This window comes from Molothrus aeneus, chromosome 4, assembly GCF_037042795.1.
Source record: "Molothrus aeneus isolate 106 chromosome 4, BPBGC_Maene_1.0, whole genome shotgun sequence".
NCBI classification, from domain to species: domain Eukaryota; kingdom Metazoa; phylum Chordata; class Aves; order Passeriformes; family Icteridae; genus Molothrus; species Molothrus aeneus.
Genome location: NC_089649.1, coordinates 5,274,655 through 5,297,227, shown reverse-complemented (window position 1 = coordinate 5,297,227; position 22,573 = coordinate 5,274,655). Strand labels below are relative to the sequence as shown.

The following is a 22,573-nucleotide window of genomic DNA, read 5'->3' as shown; positions in this document are numbered from 1 at the left end:
TTACTGTCTTTCACTTAGAGAATGTGTGTATGTGTGAACTGATATATGTATATATACACCCCCCCACCCAGTGGCTGTGGCTATATGTCTTCTTAAAAGTGGTAAGATGTGTGTGTCTTAAAAAGCTCAAATGCATCTTAATCTTGTGCAAGCATTACAAGAGAGCTTGAGTGACACTGGGAGTTTGGACAGCTGTCTGTGAGCAAAGGACATCCTTTGTTAGTAAAGTGCGGAGTCCCTTCCAAGTTTCCCTTCGGCAATGCCTGATTATACAAAAATTCTGGTCAGGGTTGAGAAAATAACATTTACAGAGACCTTTAAATCAGTTTCTGTGCCATCAAGATGTGATAGCCTAGAGATTGATCCCTCTTGCTTTTTATGTTTTAGTAAGGAAATCTGAGGACTCAGCCTGTAAAGGTTATGTGCAGAGTTCCTGACCTGCTTTGTTATGTGAAATGAGAAAGCAGTTTGATGTAACACCATGAAAGCTTTTTATTTTTATAAATTGGATTTTTCTCTCTGAGCAAAATAAAAAGCCTGGTCGCAATAGCTTCTTTGGAGCTGTATACTGCAAAAAGCCGAGCTGTCCACCTGCTGAGGTTATTAAATGAATTTAGGCTGTCAAAATATGCATGGAAATATATTTAGTACCTTGCACCAAAATTGATCAGTAATTAATCTGATGGTAAATGAAGAAGACTGTACATATATAAGGTACAATTCAGGATATGCTGAATATGTTTGAAGAATGAACATTTGATGAAATCCCAACTTTTGATAATGACTTCTTTTAAGCAGCAGACATAAAAATACTATGAAGCAGTGGGAGTATTTAGTGAGGAAACACTTCCCCCTCCTTGCTTTTTGTTCATAGTATTAAGCTTTTCACAGAAGAGAATGCTCAGTACTATTGATATCTGTCATATCAATATTTTGAAAATGATGTGAAAGATTTACTAGCAGAAAATGTAGATGGTAAACCTGTGCTTCAGACTCCCTGAATGTATGTAAGGATCCTGGAGGGGCACCATAAGTAGTGACCCTCCATGTTCATGTAGTCTTGGGGAAATTTGGCCTTAACTTTTATCATTCGTAGTTTCAGCAAAGGAAACCTGGCATAAATTCTCCTTGGCAGCTCTGAGTCTTGGTTGCTGCTTGAACTGCAACTGTAAATTGAGATACCGTGTCTCAGCTTGGATTGTTTTGGTTCAGCCTTCACGGCTGTTTTTGTTTGTTTTGACTGGTCTTGATTGAATGGCAAACTGTGGTCGTCTTGCACAAAAGTAAAAGCGTGCTAGGCACCAGTTTATCAAAAAAGGATTGTGGATGGCAATATTTATGTTAATAGGAGTTGTCCTACGATTTGTAGTTCAAGATTGATCTAAAGATGTGTGGGAACCTGACAGAGCAGATCTCTGACTAAAGCAGGTTGTGGAAAGTCACTGACTGAGTCACGGGGTGAAAGAAATAGAGACTCTGAAGCAAGACTAAGTGGCAGCTTATTTTTAGACCTGTATAAAAATACAGGTCTGCTATGCACCTTTGCTATGAAGACAGAAATAAACTGTCTGATCTGTCCAAGATGTCACTGCCAACCATGATTATAAGGAAAATTAAATCCTTTGGTCCAGTTTGGGCTGTGCTTTATAACCCATGGGTGAAAGCTGTAGGAATTACTGATGCTGATCTGGGAAGCCAAGTGGTGAACCCCAGCCTAAGCCAAGCAAACGGTCTCCAGAGGTTCTGGGAACAAGTCAATTCTTACCTGAGCAGTGGGGGAAAAAAGGAAGTCAACTCATCTGAAATTTTCCACTTGTTTTGTCAACTAGAACCCAACCTTGGAGTCTTCTTCCAGGTGGTAGCACTTATTGGCTCCTCTATTTAAATGAATCTAATATTTCACTAAAAAACATGCTACAGTTGTTTCCATGTTACTCTGAGAAGATACATTTATAACAATCATTTTAAGCATATAATTGAGCACTTGGTCTACTTGTTGAACAGGTGTCCTGGAGTTATCTATGAATATTTATTAAGATTTATATCAAGAGTAAAATATAGAAAAGCTGTACTCTTTTTCAAAACAAAAATGATGATTGCTCATTTTCAGTGCTCTGAAATTACCTTAACAATCAATTTTGGTATGTTAAAATAATTGCATGCTTTTGAATTTTACCTGAAGCAGAGATCTGATGTTTATGGCTTCTCTTTGTTTTCTGGGGTTTTTTTTTTACCCTTTTAGAAAAAGAAGAGCTACCTTTATCCTCATCCACTGTTGCAGATGGGGGGTAGGGGGGAGGGCCAAAACACTTAAACATAAAAAATTTCCTATTTTAAATAAAATACTGATGAATATCTAGCCCATGTCTGTGGGAATTTTTCTTGGCAGATGCTTCCTAAGTTCTGAAAAACATCAGCTTTGAGAATCTATTTTTGTGTTCTGGAAGAGCAATGTGTCTCACTCAAGTTTGAAGGTTAAGGTAGAAATACTTTTTTGGAAATTGAACTATAAAGTGCAAAAAGATCTATTTTTAAGCAATTCTAAAAGACAATCCCAGCCTATCTGTTTTGACCCTAGTTTTTAATTTCTGTATTTGGAAGAGTGCTGCAGCTTTACACCCAGATGATTTGTTACTTCTGCTGTAGTAAATAATTCAAAAGAGCCTTTGTTGTGTAGTCAGCAATGCCACACATCTCTCACCTCCCATAAGTGATGGGAGCAGATTCTGACCCAATTTGCAGTGCTGTTGGTTTGCTGCAGCTCAAGGAAGCACTTGGGAAGATCTTGGCTTTTGGTTTTTTTTTTTTTCCAAAAGTAAATAAAATTTTCACTTGAAAATGAAATTTGAAAACTTAGCAGTAATTTAGCCTCTCATATGTTGACTCAGAAAATGCATGGAAGGTAAGAGAAACCCAAGTATGCTGCTATGTTGGTAGGAAGGGTAGTATTCATCTTGGGAACTCTTATTGGGCTGAGTGTCAGACTGGAATTTGGAATCCCTGAACAGTCAAGGTGAGATCTGCCTCTGTTGGATGGCAGTGGGGAACTGGAGGAGAGCTGGTGTCTGCAGAGCAGGGCCCCTCTGGGAGGCCATGGAAACCTCAGGGCTTAGAGACATTTGCCCACCAGCTGGGAAAAGGAGTGTGCCATAACCAGTCTCAGGGCTGCAGCTTTCCTGGCTCTTTAACAATGAACATAAGTGTTTGTGTGCCTGCCTACTTTACATCTTAGCTGAAAGTTTGTTTGGTTCCTGTTTGTGTTTAGAGAATGTCTCTGTCTATGAGGGTATAAGCTGGCTGGCTGCCTCTTTTGACTACAGTAAATTCTCTTCTTACATACTGTTGAGCAGTCTGGGTTTTGTTTTTTTTATGAAAGGTGCATATAGTTGTTTTATTGGAACTTAATGAGAAGTGTTAGTATCAAAAACTTGTCAAGTCTGTCATAGTACAGCCAACTCGCTGGGTTCTCCTTTTTCTTCATGGATGGTTACCTTCTAGCCTGTTCTATTTCTGTCAAAGAGTGTTGCTCCCATTCTAGCCCAGTGAAGGCTATTCATAGCTTTCAGACCTAGTTCTCATCACAGCCAGACCACTGAAAGAATCAGACAATGCTGAGGTGGGAGGTGCATGCAACTTGCCACGCTCTTCTCAGTAGAATTTTCTGCGTCTGACAGGTGATGCAACCGAACAAATAAACACAATTCAGATCCAGTAATGTCTGTAGGCAGCAGGTGTTTGTACAGGTCACGGACTGCAGTGGCTCAGGAACCTGAATAAATAAACAAAATTCATACTGTCTTGAAAGTAGAAAGTGCCTTAATCCATCAACTTAAAAGTCATCATATGTGAAGGAAGAGACAGTAACTAAGTTCATAAGATTGGACTGAGAGAGACAGGTGATTCTTCTTGTCTGCTGTGCCACATTGAAAAAAAGAAGAAAAAAAGCTTTAAGGAATTACCAGGCCATGAGGAGATAATTATACCATCAAGGACAGGGAATTTCATGGCCATTGTGGGTAAACAACTCTGGCTGCTCCATCCAAGGGACCAACTTAATTAAAAACAATGACGAAAAAAAACGACAAACCTAAAATTCTAATCTAGTTAACCCATTTACCAAAGAAAAATATTGAAAGCCCATTAGTTTTTTTACAGATACTAACATTTTCTTTATAAATTCAACATTTTAGAAACTTTCTAAACTTTATCTGGCTTTGCTTTAAAAATGTACAAACAGCGTGAGTTCCAAAATGTGTGGGTTTAAAATATATTTTATGCTGATTTTCTGATACTGTTTTTTCATCATGAAATATTTAATTTTTCACTTGTAAGTAAGGGGAAAGCTGAGGTCTATAGCAGGAATTCAATTTTTTTTCAATTTATTGGAATATCCTTAGGGCAGAGAGAAGGGTGCAGAGGAAGCCGTGCCCTGGCTGCATCCAGAGCCCTGTGGGCAGCAGGTCAAGGGAAGGGGTTCTGCCCCTCCACTCTGCTCTGGGGACACTCTGCCCACAGTGCTGCGTTGGCTCTGGGGTCTCAGGATGAGAAGGGCGTGGACCTGTGGGAACAAGTTCTGAGGAGGCCACAAAGATGGTGAGAGATGGAGCACCTCTCCTATGAAGACAGAATGAGAAAGGTGGGGTTGTTTAGCCTTGAGAAGAGAAGGCCTCCAAGGAGACCTCTACAGCAACCTAAAGGTGCTGCAAGAGAGCTGGAGTGGGACCCGTGGTGCATGGAGTGGTGGGACAAGGGGTAATTAATTAACACTGAAAGTGGGCAAGTGTAGATTGGATATTAGGAAAAAATTCATTACTGTGAGGGTGGTGAGATGCTGGGATAGATTGCTCAGAACATCTGTGGGTGCCTCATCCCTGGGAGTTTTCAAGGCCAGATTGCATGGGACTTTGAGCCACCAGGTCTAAAGCAAGGTATTCCTGCCCATGGCTGGGGGGTTGGAAAGAGGTGGTCTTTGAGGTCACTTCTAACCCAAACCTCTCTGCGCTTCTGTGACCATCATGTGCAGTGAAGCCAAGTCTGTTTGATCAGGCTGTGCAGCCTATGGTAGTGTGGGGCTGTCCTGGCCTGTGAGCCTTGCCTCGTCTGTAGCTCTGAACCATTGTGGCTACAGCATTGCCAGTTTAACATCTCCTTACATAGGAAGCGTAGGGGAGTAGAAACCTGTGGGCTGGATTGCCCAGGGAAGCACTTAATGGGTGTTTGTGTGGGCTTGAGACTCTGTGGGACCTTTAGCTGCCAAATCTAAAACTTTAAAGTCAACATCAACCTAAAAACTCAGAATGAATCTATATAATACCTTCAACCTTCAGTTTTCAAGAACATTTTTATTTGTACTTGATATGCTAAATTGTTACAGAAGATAGTGTGGGAATGCAACCAGCTGGGATGAATAGTGGTTTAGCCTTGGTGGTAGATACAGGAGGCATCAACCTGAGCCCATGGGAAGTGGGATACTGAAAGGGAGATGGCTGGTAAGGTCGTGGTGAGAAGAGTCTAGCCATGGGAGTTAATGGTATGTTAATGGGATTACTCTATAATAGGTCCTGTTTCTGGTTCTTGTTCTCAGTTGGTGACCTGTCACATAAAGGTCATGTTCAATAGACACATATGAAATTGTGCCAAAAGGGCAGCAAGGGGGAAAACGTGTGGAAACCAAAAGGCAGAAATAAGGATTCTTATTGAAGTTTCTGCGGCTGTGCTTATAAAGAATGAACACTTTTCCTGTTGTGTCCAGTTGAGCTACCCTGTGTGTCTCTGACAGTGGTTTGGAAATGTCAAAGATGGAAATATTTTTGAGTCAGACTATGTATAGCCCTTCTAGCTCAGTGGGACAGTGATTCCTGGTAATAGAAACTGAATTTAACTTCAAATTCATATCGTTACAGGGCATAATTCTCCAACAGTTTTTGTAAGTAATTTTCCAACCTTACTTTTAGTTGTGGATTTAATATTTAACATGCAAGCATTCTTAATATTAAGCGTAACATTAAGGAATATTAATATTTAATTTGATGTCATAAGAAATAGCTTACAGTCATTTTTGAAGATGAAATAGGTAAGATATCTCTCATCGTTTCTTACGAATTTTGGTGCTTCTTAATCACTCTGCTTAAAGGATAAGGCATAAAATCTTCCTTTGTATGTGATTACCAGAAGTTAGATGACATTGGAACTGAATAAACACTGAGTTGGAAGGAATTTAGATGAACATTCATATTTGTAGATCTTGAAATTACCTTAATCTGGAAAAACAGAGCTTGAAAGTTGTCATCTGTGTCAGCACAATGTTAAGCTCTGCGCTGGCCCTGTTCTTACTTCTGTGCTGCTCTGAGCTGGAACTTGGTGTTTTGCAGCTCTCTTTTTCCTTCATTGAAGTAGGATGTAGTGGAAGAGCTGTCTCCTTGCATGTGTGCTTTGAATTCACTCTGCAGGGAGTTCACTGGTCAGAGTTGGTGACTTCACTGGAACAGAAGGTTCAGATCAGACCAAGAAATTAACCTCAGTTAAGATTAATGCTGAAAAGTATTGAATGTGCATTATTATGAAAACCAGAACGTATTGCTGATTTTATTAAAAGTCTTGCTTTGAGTTATGGTTTTTGAATTCTTCCTTTAAAAATTTTTGGCAAGATTTCTTCTGGTTCCCCTGTGCATCTGTCCCTGAGTGCAGAGGCACTTTTGTGTGCTGGTCACTGCTCACCAGCCCAGTTTCCTATTCTTCAGCTTAGTTGGACTACCCTATCATTAAGAATTACTTAATGACCTGGTTAGGACTATGTATTGCCATATACTGAAATATTTCTTCCTCTTCTTTCTTGTAGTGGTACTTTTCTGCCTTAATCAGAAATGCAGTGTTATTCTTCATACTGAGTGTAGCAGGAGCTTTAATTACTTTTTTTACAACTAAAAATATGGCATTTCTGGCTGAAATAAGGCTGTTAGTGTTTGGGTTTCTTTGGGTTTGGTTTTTTGTTTGGTTGGTTTTTTAATAGTGGGATAGATTAAACTGTTTAAGACTATTTTAGGGAATGTCTGCTTCAAACATTCTAAGATGCTGAGAAACTGGGAAGGATTTGGGAACAAATGGTTTTGCTAGAGGATGCTAATGTTTGTAATGGTGGAAATGAATTTTATGGGAAGAAGACTAGGTAGTTCCTGTAATGACAGCGAGGTATAACTGAAGCGGGAGGTAGGTATGAGGGATTAGGATGAGAATATTTCATAAGGATTAGAAGGGTTGTCACTGGAGGTGAAGTGACAGTCTCTTGGTTCATTTTGCTGTCTGCATGGATTTCTTCCTCAGTTTTTGAGGCTTTTCTGTTAACAAGTTCTATGCAATTTATTTTAGGTAGCTTACAAGTTAGTTGCATGGCTATCAAAAATCTTGTGCAAGTCATAGTAAAAAAAAAATAAATAAATCCACTATCTCCTTTCCATGTGTCTGTAATTTTTCAGTCTAACACAGGAATAAATAATCTTAATTAAGAAATGAGACAGAAAAAGACAGGCAGAAGAGCATGCATAGCCTGCGAGGTAGTATTGAGTTCCGCCACATGAAAGAGAAGAATGATGAGTGTTCTGTAATCAGCTGGTACAGGACAACAGTGTTTATTCTACTGGATGACTTGTCATCCCATGAAGTTTGCTGAATGCTCTCACTGAAACACCTAATTTAGTATCAGCAACAAAAGTCACCTTGCTCCCAGCGTGCTGAGCAGTGCTGAGCTGGAAACTGTGTCCGTCTGCCAGCAGTCACTGCTGGGCTGGTGTTCTTCACCCCTGGGAGCACAGCTCAGCCAGCCCAGCCAAGGAAGGGGGCAGAACTGGTACTATGGGCTTGAGTCCTCTGATGACATAAAAAAAGGCAAATTATGCATTTCTAGCCAATCATCTAGGGGTCAGAACTTACTGTTGTATTTCCTTAATTTTCATTTTGCTTTCTTCTTTAGTTTAAAATGTGAATTTCAAGACAAATATATGAATTGTTTTCTCAGCGTCCATGTGATAAATGTGATAAAATGGCAGAGACTGCAGCTGTCAGTGGGAGCTGTATGCATTTAATAACAGTGAAATTTGACCTCAAGCTAGGCCTCCTTGTTTTTCCTTTCCTATGGATAAGGGATTTGATTGAAGTATTTTGGTATGGTAGCATTTCAAAATTTTGACATATATTTAAGTAATGCTTGAATCTGTACTTAGCCTTTCACTTAACCTGAAGACTTATGAATGAAAGCAAAACAAATGAACAAAAGCGTTTTCTAAAATCATCTTGAGGGATGCCTGCCATGTGAGGAGCTGTAGGTACCCACAAGCCTTTTCTATCTTGGCACAGTGATGAGCTCCAAGAAAACTCTTGGACTGCTTGTGTTGTGTGTTTTTGATCTCCTTACTTCTGAGGATAAACAATGCACTACCCAATACATTCCTCAGATTTTGCTCCAGCAGTGGACAAAATACTTAACTCACCATTGTAGTTTTAAATATCTTTTTCAAATGTATGTGAAGTTGTCACTCATCTCAACATTAATACTCTATTCAGAATGTTAATTCAGCTAGAAAATCTTCTCAGAATTAAGCATCCACTTTTTCTTCCGGATGATATTTTAAAATTAATTTTGGCTGATTCTTCACAGTGTTTTTTTGTGTCCTCTATCAATAATACATTGATATGAGATTTTTTTTTTCTGAAGGAAATTTCATGAAGTTCATCAGTTGTTGTTTTCTGCTCCTTCATCCATTCAGTTCAGCTTGATTTTTGTTGGTAGCAGCAGTGGAGTGTAAGGAGCAGGAAAATGAGTTACTGGTGCTGACTGTCTCTTTACCAGAAGAGTGTTAGTTATCTACTCCATTCTTCATATCATTCCAGTCAGGACAACCTGTACAGAAATGGTTTTCTTCATCAAAGTGAGAGAATATAGCACTTAGAGTACCGTTTTCATCCTGGGAGTGGAGAATTACTTTCCTTCTGGGAGGCATGGGTACTCAGACACACTAATGTCTGTGCAGCTTTAAAACCACCACGCAGCTCCTTAGGAAAATGAACAAGCTGTCAGGCCTATAATCTGTGTCCAAGCGTCTGAGTCTTCCAAGGCTCAACATCCAGCACCATAATTTTGTCCCTTTGAGATGAAAATCTTGTGAGTAAGGAGTTGCACAATTCATTCAGTAAGTCATTGCCCTGTTTCACAATTCATTCAGTAAGTCGTTTCCCTTTCTGATATGTCTGAAATGGTTACTCTGCACATAGACCATGCGTTGGCTGATTCAAGGCGAAGGCTCAGATAGGATTTGGGTGTTTGCTTTCTTTTCCTAGTTTACCAGAATGTTTGTGGCAGAGAATTAGAGTGTAAGAGAAGCAAAAGTGAAGCTGTGCAGTCTTTGATGGAGTGAGCAGTCATTGAAAGGAAAGTATTGGCAGGACCCCAGCACTGAGATCCATCTCTCTGTGATTTCCAGGCCTGTTTTATTTACCAAGGTTTTTGGGAATACGGAGCCTCCTTGTAAAAAGCTCTCTGAGGAATGATTTATTTTGTTTGCCAACAGGATGACACCAGTCTATAGTAAGCTGTGTCTAGTCTGTAGTCAGACTCAGTGGGGCAGATGAGGTGTTCTCATCAAGTAAACATGGCTGGAGAAAATAACAACACAGATACTGAAGCAGCTGGACTTAGAGAATCAGTACTCCAGGAGGCTGGAGAAATTTGGTTTTGAATGCTTTGCTTAAATTTTAGGTTAAGCAAGAAGAGTCTGCCACTCTGTAGACATAGCACCAAGTCCCTTCAGATTGTAGGAAATTGTTTATTTGCATACATTAATCTACTTGATTATGTGGGTTTTGTATTTGTTTAATGATGGTGATCAGCTATGCTATTGCAAGAACTAATCCCATCAGGAGCAGTCTTTCAAGTATGGAAAACCATAACCTTCAGGGATTATGATTCATCTATGTTTAAAAGGAACATACTGACATTAACTACAAGTTCTATTACTGAGCTTGTCCCCTGGCTTTGTACAGCAGAATGGAAAGCAAGAGTAGAAGGCAGATGACAAGCTTTGCTGTGTGTTGCCCAAGTTGCTGGGGAAGTTACTCTCCCTGACTGGGCTTTGTGGTGTTAGTGCTGGGCAGCAGAAACAAATGATATTCTGGCTGTTACTGGTCCCAGCCAGGTGTTCTGCTTTGTGTGGATACCGGTGCTCATTTGTGTTGAACAGCAGATGTTGAGAATTAGCATATTGTTTTCTTTGTCCTCTTGCCCTGGGGCTGGTGCCTTCCCCAAGGAAGGAGGAGTGGCAACCGGAAGTACAGCAGTTTTAGACTGCTAAATTCAATGCTATCTGTTGGAGAGGGAGAGAGTAAGATTTGTAGAAAATTGGAAATTTCACCGAAGAGGGGGGAAAAAAATCAGAAGCTATGAACATGAGTTTTTTGAAGACAATGACCTGATACACTAAGCTCAGGGTAAGGTAGTTGGGTTGTAATTGTTTTTCCTTTAGAAGTAATTATTGACTGTGAAAAACACCAATCACTTGTTTTTAAAATTTTAAAAGTTTAATAGTAATAAAATGGTTATAAAAATAGTAATATGATTAGAGAAATAATAATCTGGACAAATTAAATTGGGACAATATGAGACAATAAAGACAAAGAGTTACAGACAGTCCGGGTACCTTTTTCTGGGCAGCGCAAGCCGGAAAAAGGACCCACATTAACAGAGGATTAACCCTTAAAAACAACAGCCTGTTGCATATTCATACATCTCACACATGATGCATAAATTGCATTCCAGCAAAGGATTCGGTCTGGTCATCATCATCCTCTTCCTCCTAATCCTAATGGTGTCTTCGATCCTGAGCAAGGCAGGAAGAAGTTCATTTCTTCTGATAAGAGAAGAAAAAATACTTTTTCTCTGAAAGATTAAGGTGTCCTGTGGCTGCCATCTGGTGCGAGTACATCATTCCTTTCTTAAAAAAAATGTCCCCCTTGCATACTTCTTCTTTTAACTACAAAAGTTACCTTTTAACTACAAAACCACATCTATCATACTATGAAGATGTTAATACAGCGTTACTAATCAATACAACAAAACACATACAGTAAATATCTGTGTAGAGCTGCTTTTCACATTGACAATTATGTGTTATCTATGTATGTATTGTTGTTGTTTCTGTGCTTAGCCTGGTCCTGGCTCACAAAGCTATCTGAAAGCTGTTTGACCTTATGGAGTAAGCACTGTAATGTGGGCTTTATTTTGCATGTAGCAGCTCAAAGAGAATTATGACAAATTATGTGGTCTCCTATAACATGGAACAATTGCTCTTAGGCTGAAGCTAGGTCTAAAGAGATTGTTAATAGTGTTGATCTTAGTTCTTCATTGAAACAAAACCTTTGGAAATAACTGTAGGTTTCTGTCGCAGTGTTATGTCAGATTTATTTGTTAGATGTTTTGGTAACACAGTGCTTGGTAGCTTAGAGTTTCTCCCATGATGTCTTCTTTTTCTTCTTTCTTTGCATGAAACATAGAGCCCAACAAGAGTGAATCCCTCAATAGTCAGGTTTTGGTCCTAACTGCCTCTACAGAGATTTGCTGTGGAAGAAACCTTAAGCTATCTGTGTCTTCTTGATGGGTTTCATAAGTTAGAAGCTATGGATTTGTATTTTAGTAAAAAAAAATTATGTTATTTCTGTGCTTTTTATTTCTCTTAGCAGCTTTTTGGTTTGGTGTCCCTGTGAGAGCACTGCATTAATCTTTTCTTATGTGTTACTTTGCAACTAGCATGCCTTTTTCTTTTCCTCCTCAATAGCAGAATTTGATGCCTCGGTATTTCCTGTCCTCTGAGTCTATACCATTCTCTTATCCTCTAGAGGCTGTTGTAGAAATTGCTGTAGTACATAAAAACATTGCTAATGTGATTAATAAATTTAAGAGTTTTACCAAATTTCCTTATTCATTTCCATTTCAGAACGCACATCTAGACTCCCTATTTTCTCTATTTTGCCCAAGGGCCTTTTGCAGCTGAATAGGCTGTTCAGTGTTTTTTAAAATTTGCAAAAGTCATAATAAGCAAGTTGTACATTGTTACGAGATGGTTCCTGTTGTGTCTGAAAAAATACAGATGCAGTGAGGCATACTGAGAGTTACCTGCTGTCTGATCCCAGGCTACAACCAGAATTATCTTCTCAGTCATTTACCTAATGTTACCTTGAAGTTCTGTCAGTGAGTTGGTCTCTTTATGCCAGATGGATTAGTTTAAGATATGTAACATGTGTTTATATATCCCACTTATCTTTTATGTAATCAATATTACTCCAGGTTTTCAGTAAGCATTTTCCCCTTTAATTGCATCAACTCATGCATGCAGCTTCTTTACAGGCTAGCACTTAGCTTGTACCTGCATAATGTCTATGTTGAACTTCCATCTTTTTATCATTTTTATGAAATACAAGTTGCCAGGTTTGTTGTCTTCAAAGTAATCTCAAAGTTGCAGCTAGGTTAAAAAAAGATACTTGAATATTAATTAAAAGGAATAAATAATAAAGAAAAGATAGTGAAAGACAGGCCAGAACGTTGCTGACCTATGCATTATAAATATAGCCACTATGTGGAATATCAAGCTGGATTAAAAATGACAGGAAGTAAGGTTGATAATACAGAGGGGTGTGTGTGTGTTCAGGTGGATGTGCTAAGTTTGAGCTCTGACATTTGCTGAAAAATGATCTGGAAACTAATTGTAAATTACTAGCAGGATTATTAGATTGGCTTTAAATGAATGCAGTGTGTATCAATACCCGCTCTTCTTGTTTTACTGGATGTGTCTGAAAGTGTGTTATAGGCAAGTTACTAGTGGCTTACACTGTGCCTGAAATTAAATAGCAGCTGCTACAAGAGGGAGGTTGAGTAGACAAGAAACAGGGTTAGGTTAATGCTTGCAGGTGGGCCAGACTTCCTTGGCAGAGTCACTTGCTGGCTATTAAATGGCCACAGAGATGATGGCCTTGTGAGAAGAAGTGTTGTGCACCTGGAGGAGATGTGCTGGAAGCTGTGTTCCCTCTTGTGTTTGTAGCAGTTACTGCATTTCTGTACTGCTCATGGGAGGGATGGGGACAGTTGCATTTCAAACATGAGGATGTCTGGCCTTTCTGCTTCTCTACTGTAGAATTAGTGAAGTTGTGTTCTGTGAATCAATGGATAGCTCTTAGATGCTATGATATAGATGGAGATAATCAACACTGGCATTTTTAGGACTCCAAAAGATACACTTGTAACTTTGGGGTTAGGGTCTTCAGCTTCTGTGGTTCGGTCTGAACTGGGAGAACAGGTTCAGTATTTGCCGTAGCTCAGTTTAAAGCTTTTTAAGAAAGGTATCTGTGTATATTAAGCTTTCTGGTGAAAATATGAAGCTTAGTCTGGTGTAAAGTAATTGTGTGCTAAAGTAATCGTGTCCGTAGATTTGGGATTCTGTACAAAAATACATTTGGTTTTGAATTCATGTAGCGTTTTGATAGTGTTCCTGTTTGCATCTTCTCTGTAGAGAAAGTCTAGTGCTGATAAACGAAATGTTATGGTTGTATGCAGCTGCTACTTTACTTGCCCTCCCCCCTTTTTTGAGCATGATACATTAGTAGAAAGAAGCAGAGTATAGCAGCTACTGCTCCATCTGTTGTCCATTATGAATAGGATAAGGTGCTCAATGGAAAAGAGAAAGATGCTGTGTTTCTTTAGGAGTCACACAATGTTATTACAAGCTATGTTAGGAAGACTGAGAGAGCATGTACAATGAGTAAAAATATTTGTAGCTACTTAAGTATGTGTGAATAACAGTAGTGCTTAACAGTGACAACAGCAAGACCAAATATCTTCAGAAAATATGTGCTAAAAAGATTTGTTGTCCTTATAGAAGGAAAGACAATTTCATACTTGTGCCAAATAGAATTAGTGTTCCATCATAACTTTCTGAACTCTAAGTCTAGTCTCTTGTAAATAGTTTAATCACAAAGGAATTTAAGTGTTACCTGAACTATTCAGAAACCTTTCTTTAGGATCCAAAACAGATTTGCTATGTTAACCTTTTCTGTTCTATGATATGAGAAACTGAAACTTTGTGTCTTTGCTGCTTGTGTTCTGAATGTGGTTGTTTTTCAGTTCACATTCGCTTTGAGAAAGCAGCGCTTTTTTCTCTATCAGTATCTCCTCGTGACAGAGATAGTGCTACCTATTGTTTCTTATTCTAAATTACCTCTGACTTCATTTTACAATTGAAGAGGATGGAAATACTGATTTGTAGCTACTGCTTTCACGTTTTGTCATTATTTTCTTTACAGTTGGTTGAGAAAAGTGACAAGCCACCATTTGAGATTCAGAGCTTTCTTACTATGGTAGTACCCTTAAGTTTTGTCAGCTGAGACTTCACTGCTTTGCTGTGAGAACAAGTGTCACATCCTATTCTGTGTCTTTGCATGTTTACTGCCTTAAATTTGTAGTTGGATACTTGGATTTTGGGTATCTAGAGGAGTGTGACTGCTGACTTTTAAAAAGAGAATATTCAGAAATCACCCCTATATTTTCCTGTGAGATTGCCCACCCCTGTTACTCATGGTTAGAAAATGAGTCACTAGAAGCTTCATGTAACCCATGCTGGTGACAGTCATACCCCACTTTACTTTGCGAGTGGGGGAAGGTGAAAGAAATGTCAAGTTGCAATGAACCTCATTTCCAAGACTGCTGGCCTCTTTTGTTTATTTTATTGTTTTGTCATGGAGAGACCAAAAGCTTACAGGCTTGAGGTGACATAAGACTTTGGCATAGTGGTATGTATGTAGATGAAGGTGTGTAAATGTAGAGGTAGGCATGTGCAAAATTCTAAGTCTGCAGACGAGCTGGACAAAATGGTAACTCCGCTGGTAAATCAACATAACCTGTCTATTCAGTAAGCCTGAGGTGAGAAACAAAAATGCTGAAGAGAAATCTGGCTAATGGAGGGTAAGATGTTTGTGACTCCGCAGACAGCACAGATATTGAAGGTTTCTTTTGGAGGAGTGCAGTGGGCTTGGAAAAGCTGCATGGCACATGTGCAGGCTTACTTGGCATTGAACAGAGCTCTCCTAGGCCTCGGGGATAGCAGAGATGTAACGGGATAGCAGAGATGTATCACTTGAGACACTTCCCTCCAGAGAGGATTTGAAAATTTTGACCATTTCAAATACATTTATTGGAAGATGAGTCTTTGAAAAGATGAGATCAAACTGCATTCTCCAGAGAAATAGCTTGCTGGCATTGAGAATTTATGCTGTTTCTGAAGAAGAACTTGAAATTGAGGACTGTGATAGATTTGCATAGTGCCTATTTTTTTTTTTCTTTCAAGTGTGCATAAAAAGAGATAGAAACACAAGGATACCATAGCAGATAAAGTGATGTAACTGTACAGAACAACAGACAGTTATTAGAATAAAAGTAAAGTGCAGTAAATATTTCTGAGAATAGCAGTCAGGTATGTAACTACCAGTTATGACTATACCAGCTTTCAGTGCAGTTAAGGTTGTGTATTAGCTGAAGTGCAAGCAAAGCTGAAACAGTTTTGTGCAAATACCAAGAGCTTGGGGTGTAAAAAGGAATAATTTGAGTTGCAAAATATTAGACTGAATATTGAAGGCATAAGGTGATAGCATAGCAGGCATAGCAGAACATGAATGTTGAAGGATACAACCAAAACCTAGAAATAGATGTTATTGAGTGGCATTAGAGTGCATGATGTTATACTGTTACTAGAGTGTTGCTGTAAGAACTTAGAAGAAATGCTAGTGAAGCAAAAACCACTTGGACTGATGTCAGTTCAGTGAAAGGTGCTGTCTTCTGGGGCAGTGGTGGAGTTCTGCAGTGCTGAATCTGGAAATAGCTAATTGTACTGGAGTAAAGATCAAAATTACTGGGCACACCACAAGAGAAACCATCTTGGTGAATATCCACTGCAAAACAAGTGCTGCTGATAATGGGAGGTTGGGCTGTGATAGTGTGGTTTAAAAGCGTGACAGTTTTTGAAATTTGAAAATAAATCATGGGACCAAAACCAGGTGAGACTGGTTTTGAGTAATGTAGTTTCAACTCAGACTTGTGTATCTTGAGGATTTATATGGGTTTGGTCTTATATGTTTTCCTGAGAGATGGGTTCAGGGAAGGATTATGAGAACTGGAAAGCATTTCCTGCAGGGGATGCATTAAGGAATGAAAAGAACCCCAAACCTTGGCTTCCTTTATCACTTCCAGTAATGGAAAAAAAAAAGAATATACATGTAAGACAAAGGTCAGTGTTAGTATAATAATGTGGATAATTTGGACATTAAGACATTTACTTTGAAAATGAAACAAGATTCTTGATGTTAAACCAGTCAGCTTTTGGAACAACATTCTTCTGGGAATATAGAGACAAAGATATCTAGGTACTTTTAGGCTTGAGCTAAATAATATGTTGTGGAAAGTATTAGATTTTGATGTTGCATGTTGTCCTAGGTCTTAGACCTCAGAGGGCTCTTTCTGTTTTTTAGTGTGGTTGGACTAATCCTGTCCCCAGCATGTGGTTTCTGGGTTCAATTTGGTTGGAGTCAATTTGTCTCTTTCTTTGCTGGCATAGTTCAGGCTTTACAAGGAGTAACTTTCTGTTAACGGTTTCTTCTGAGAATTATATCCAATTAAGTTGAAATGTTAGGTTTAGGGCATCACACAAAAAAAAAGTTGCCCTAAACCTTTCATTTCCACGTCAAGAGAAAGTAGTGAATTCGAAGTTTAAAGGACTTCATGTCTTTAAAACTGACACTGCTGTGGCTGACTGGTTTTGACCCTTGGTAATTTTTTTGTGCTTGAAAGGTAATCATAGGAACAGTGTTTCATTCCCACACATTTCAAAAGCAGCAGCACATAAAAACAAGATGACAATTCCCCTGCTTCACCTGCTACCCTTTTAGACTTCACACCTCTTCCATGCACATGCAGAAAGAATCTGACGTGAGTGGTCTTGACACTTCTGCTAATGGCAAGGGAGTTGTCTATGCATCTCCATACATAGTGATTCTTAAATGAAGGTTAGACTCCTTTTCTAGAGCAAAATAAAGGTTGAGTCTTCTTATTTTGGTAGAGAAGGAGAAATCAGATGATACATCCATAGACGAATATAGTAAAGCTGGATTTGAGGAAGAAAATAAACAAAAAGCAGCTAAACAAAGAAGTTGTGTGTGTCTGTGTTACTGCTGGGAGATGGGGAAAAATATTTTAAAACAAAAGATAAATGTTGGGCAGAAGTTGAAACTTCGGCCATATTTACTGTGAATGATCAAAAAAGTGCCAACATAGCGGCATTTCAAGCAAAATGCCAGCCTTCCTTTGATTTATTTATTTATTTGAAAATTTTATTTTAACAGTTTATTTAAAATATTGTTTTATAAGTGCTGGGAAAGGAACGAGACAGATAAGTTTAAGAAATAGCACAAAGCCAAGTTTCTCTGGTTGTATCTTCCAGCTAACATATTCCTAATTGCCCAACTGCCTTAAGGCAATCAAGAAATCAGTTTTTGAATAATTTATGAAAGTTTTTTGTCACCCTTGTAAGGTGCTAATATGCCATAGTGAATAAAGGAGGGGGTGGGTAGCCACAACAGCCTGCAGTCGATAAAATGAGTGGAATGCTTTTATAAAATACTGTTTGTGGGCACATGTGTGTGCTTGCAGTCTGAAAATTTCAAGATCTTCTCAGAAGAATGCAAAAGCTACTTACCAGGAGAATTTAAGTTTCCTAAACTCGTTTGTATAAACTCCTGCACAAGTTGCTATTCTGCCTTGAAGTAAGATGAATAACATGGTTTAGGCTCACATCTGAAAATTCAAGAACAGGAGGGGAAAGTTGTCCTGAAGCCAATTCTATTCTATTTGGGCTAAGAGTTTTTAGGTTGCTATACATCAGTTGCAAAACGTGTGCCCCTCTCCCAGCTGCACAAGAGCTGCTGGTCCCCAGAGCCAGCCACCTTAGCTTGGCTTGTTTAGAGAGCTGGAAGAAGCTGTGCAGCAGTCTTAAAAACTGACTCCCTTCTGACCTGGACCCTGAAGTTTTACTGTGCTGCCTTTTTACCTCTTTTTTTCCCTTCTAGGCCTACTAGCACTCTCACAGGGGGCTCTTTCCACAATCCCTCTCATATGTTCTCTTCTTCATGTTCCCAGTAACTCTAATGACTCTTCCCAGGCCATGCTCAGTCATTATTTGTTATAGATGTCTCTCATCTTTAAAGTGTGTTGTTATATTTGGTCCTTTCCTTTCTGTCCCCAAACTTTCCTTCTTTTTGTGGTGTCCTATTTCAATTAACTCTCTGGTGGCTCTTTGCACAAAGTCTGCAGTCTTCAAGTTAACTTTGGGAAGTATGTCCCAGAACTGCATGTCTTTAGAAAATGCTTCCTTGAGAAACACTTCCATTTTGTAAGTTAGGTAATATTCCTGATTATTTAATACGAAAGAAAGCATTCATTCTGAAAGATTTAGATCTTAAGAGATTCACATCTTCTAATGTATGCAGATGTAGTTAAGATCAAAATAACTGCATGTCTGCAGCAGTGCAATGGCATTGTAATGGAATGATGGTATTATTCAAGTTTATTTTTGTGCTGAATTAATTGTACTTGATACAGTCATTCTGTCTGTATGGGCTATGTTCTTCTTCAATATCTGGCTCTATGTCATTAGTGACATTGGTAATTATTCTAGTGCTGACTGGGATGGAGTTTAGTCCAGCCACTATTTTTACTGGGAGGGCATCCTCCTCTGACTGTATTTACTGTGTGAAGCACCCCTCCATGGGCTGTGAGATCTTACCACTCTATTTTTGCCTACTGCAAACACATCAGAGACTTAGTGATGCCCAGGCTGGTGAGAGAAGCTTGCTCCAAGCTCTGGCCAGGCTGTAGGTGCTCTGCTTTAAGACTGTGGTGGGATGACAGGAAAGCCAAGAACACAAGTATGACCAAGGAACAGCCTGTTTGTAACCAGCACTGCCGGGCTTTGCAAGCTGAAGTTTTGAGAGATATTCTTCTTTTTAGCCTTCTTAGAGTCAGCTCTTTTGGTGCATTGGCTTTGTTGGTCCCCTTCTAAGCTCTGATTCTCTGCTTCAGGCTGGTTTCCCTGTTCATTCTTGCCCAGAGGGTCTTTTAGAAGCGGAGAATCCTTCAAAGCACGTAGGTCTGATTAGAATGTAGGTGATAATCCCCCGGCTAGATGTTGAACAGCTAGTCTAGGCCAGGCAATCAGATACAATTTTACTACGGATGAAAAAGAGGTTGTTGCCAACCATTCACATCCCGAGGCAAGCTCAGTTTCTCTGTCAGGGGATTTGGCTTGCACTACTGTGCACCTTCAGTTTTCATCACAGAAGCATTCAGTCCTGGACTGCCTTTAGTAGAAATCATAGTTATGTTTCACGTTTTATATAAAGCCATTCATTTAATTCAGACATACCTGTTTTGCAGTAATTGTATCATACCACTGCAGTCATGGCCTTTTTACCCAAATATGTCTGTACCTGAGGAGAATGAATATCTTATGAAACCAACTCTTGAATTTTGTTTATAGTAAATAACTGTGATAGCCTTATATTTATTAAGTTGTTGTGGTTGCTTTTTTTCTTTGCATGGCAGTTTAATCTGCAAAACATGTACTTTTAGCAGGTTTTATGTAGCTGGGCTATTTATCACTTTTAACTTCTTAGACTACTCAGGTTTTAAAAAAAAAAAATTTATAAAAACATTTGCCCATGACCCTTTTAATTGAAGAGGGCAGGGTGCTATACAGAGTAGATAACTGTATGCAGAAATCCAGTTAAGTATTTGGCTCTATTGCCTAATTAATAACTTAATAAGACATAACTTATTTTTCAGGATTATTTGTACTTCATCACTGTTTCTATATAGTGAAAAGCTGCATATTAGTAAAAATGGGTAGTGTAGTAATGGATATACATGAACAGGAAATTTAGGTTTATTGAGTGAAGCGTTACCCTTCCCAAGGTGCCTGTCTGCATGGAAAGGTGTTAGTAGGTTTTGACTCCCAACAGACGGTGTCTCTGTTCCTTACAGGTTGTGTTAGCAAGGAATTCTGCAGCCACAAAACCAGCAGACACATAGGTTGCTCTGGAATGAGCCATGGAAAAGAGCTTCAGTATGTGCACATATGCAGTTTGAGCTGTCCTAATCTTAATTGAAACAGGTACTTGGGGGGGAGTTTGATCATGTTCTGAATCATCCTTTGACTAGGGGTTCAAGTTGGGGTTCAAAAGTATCACCTCTTAGTTTCTTCTGAAGTGTTTTTAACTTTGGATGAATTTAGAGACATAGCATTAAAAAGGTTGTGAGGTTTATTACTCTGATTAGTACGTCTTGTTTATCCTTTAAAATACACAAATTCTCTTCTTTTCTTCTAATTGAGGATCTATTGTTCAATTTAAAGCAAATGGTCAATGAATGACCTGTAATTGCTGCTGCATAAAGCAGAAACATTCTCAGTAGTCTTCATGATTAATGAGATTTGTTGCTCTTTTTCTTGTATCTATTTTGCATCTATTCCTGAATATTCCCTTCCCCCTTTGTAACTGAGACTTCTGTTGCACACAGAATTGAATCATTATTATTGAGACACAGGTGAAATGATTTCTTGTTCTTTCTTAGATTAAAAGTACCAAGTCACCGTTTCCTAGATTTATTTGTTCAACAAATATGTTCTTAACAGTGATACTCTGTTTTTAACTTGAAATGAAGACAACCAGATAGTTGTCGGTGTTCAGCAGCAGTATATTCAAGTTGGAAATCCACATAATATAATTATTTCCTCCCCCCCCCCCCCGAGTATTTTAATTCAACCCCAGTTGAGATTTAATTATTCATATTAAATGACATAATCAAATATTAACTCCCTTACTTTTTCCATGCTTTCCTGCTGTCAGTTTAGAGGTAAATGAAGGAAACCCAGTAATCTCCTTCCCATGGGAAGTGGAGGAACAGGAGACCTCATGGTGTCGTGGTTTAACTAGAGGCAGCCACCAAGCCTCAGGCAGCAACTCTCCCCCACCATCAGGATCAGAAAGAGAATCAGAAAGGTAAAAGCCTGACTACTTGTGGGTTGAGATAAAGACAGTTTAACAGGGAAAGCAGAAGCCACACACACAGGCAAAGCAAAAGGAGGAATGAATTCCCTGCTTTCCCATGGCAGCTGTTCAGCCATCTCCAGCAGAGCAGGGCCCCATCACACGTGAAGACAAACACCATCACTCCAAATGTGCCCACTTACCCTCTTCTCCTCACTTTATATACTGAGCATGATGTCACATGGTCTGGAGAATCCCTTTGGATCTCCAGTTGGCATCACCTGTCTGGGCTGTGCCTCCTCCCACCCTCCCAGGCACCCTCAGCTTCCTCACCTGCTCAGCAATAACAAAAGCATCTCTGTGTTATCAACCCTGTGTTCAGCACAAATCCAAAATACAGCCCCATACCAGCCGCTCTGAATAAACTCAACTCTAGCCTAGCACCCACGGTTTCCCCCTAAATATGGAATAGTAAAATCCAAGCCTCTGATGGGTCTTTACAAGTGAGTTAGTTTCTGTGATAGTTCTGAAGGTAAAACACTCCTGTTATTTCCATGAAGGTTGTATGGAGAAAGGACAACAAAAGCAGAATTAGTGCTATTAAAGAGAGTTGGAGGAGTTCCTCTTTCCTGTTATTACCAAAAGAAAAATGATGGCCAATTCCAGAACTGTCTGGAACTTAGCAAAGGGATTTTGTTCCGAGCACTTGATCTCTATAATCTCAAAAGATGATATTATGTTGTATTTTGTTTTGTGGGTGACTTGATTCAGTCATCTTTTAACTATAACATTTTGGAGCTCAAATGAACCCCAAATCTCTCAAATAGGCTGTTAGCATTTTTCAATATGTATAGTTTGGATGTTCCTCAGATATAAGTTTAGGAAAAGGGGGAAGTAGAGAGAAACTGTTTTCTCAGCAATGTGGTCTATGTATATGTGTGTGTGTGTGCTAAGTCTGATGATATTTTTTCATTCTAGGATATGATGCACACCAAAATGGTTGAGAAATTCAAAGGTGTTGGGGGCTGCAAACTTAAGATAAAATCCTGTATCTTAGAGAGTAAAAGCTGTAGTCTTAATACAGTAATTTGTCTGTTATAGTAGAAGTGACCACTGAAACTGATGCTACAGCAATTTTGTGTTTTAAGTTTACTTCTAGCTTTTGCATAGTTATAGATATTGGAGGAGAGAGGAAATAAATCTTCTAGAGGCAAAAGTTCCAGTTATTACACTCAGATCCTCTATCTTGCAGAATGGAGGAATAAAGTGCAATATTTTTTGCAACTGGTTACTGTGTCCTACCTTCATTCCTTTCTTTAAGGGATTGGTGTTCCCAGCAAACTACCTCCCTAGCCTGGCTTTACTACTGACTTGTGTATAGGAGCTCCATGTGAATTGAGCGGTGCCACTCAATTACTTGGGGTTTTTGTTTTGTTTTGTTTGAAATGAC

The 22,573-nt window shown here is 39.1% G+C and overlaps 1 protein-coding gene across 3 annotated transcripts in view; it reads left to right on the top strand.

Annotated features, from left to right (window-relative positions):
* The window catches only part of INPP4B (inositol polyphosphate-4-phosphatase type II B), a 291,680-nt gene that overhangs the window by 6,672 nt on the left and 262,435 nt on the right, over positions 1–22,573 (top strand). The gene's annotated exons all lie outside the window — the stretch shown is intronic.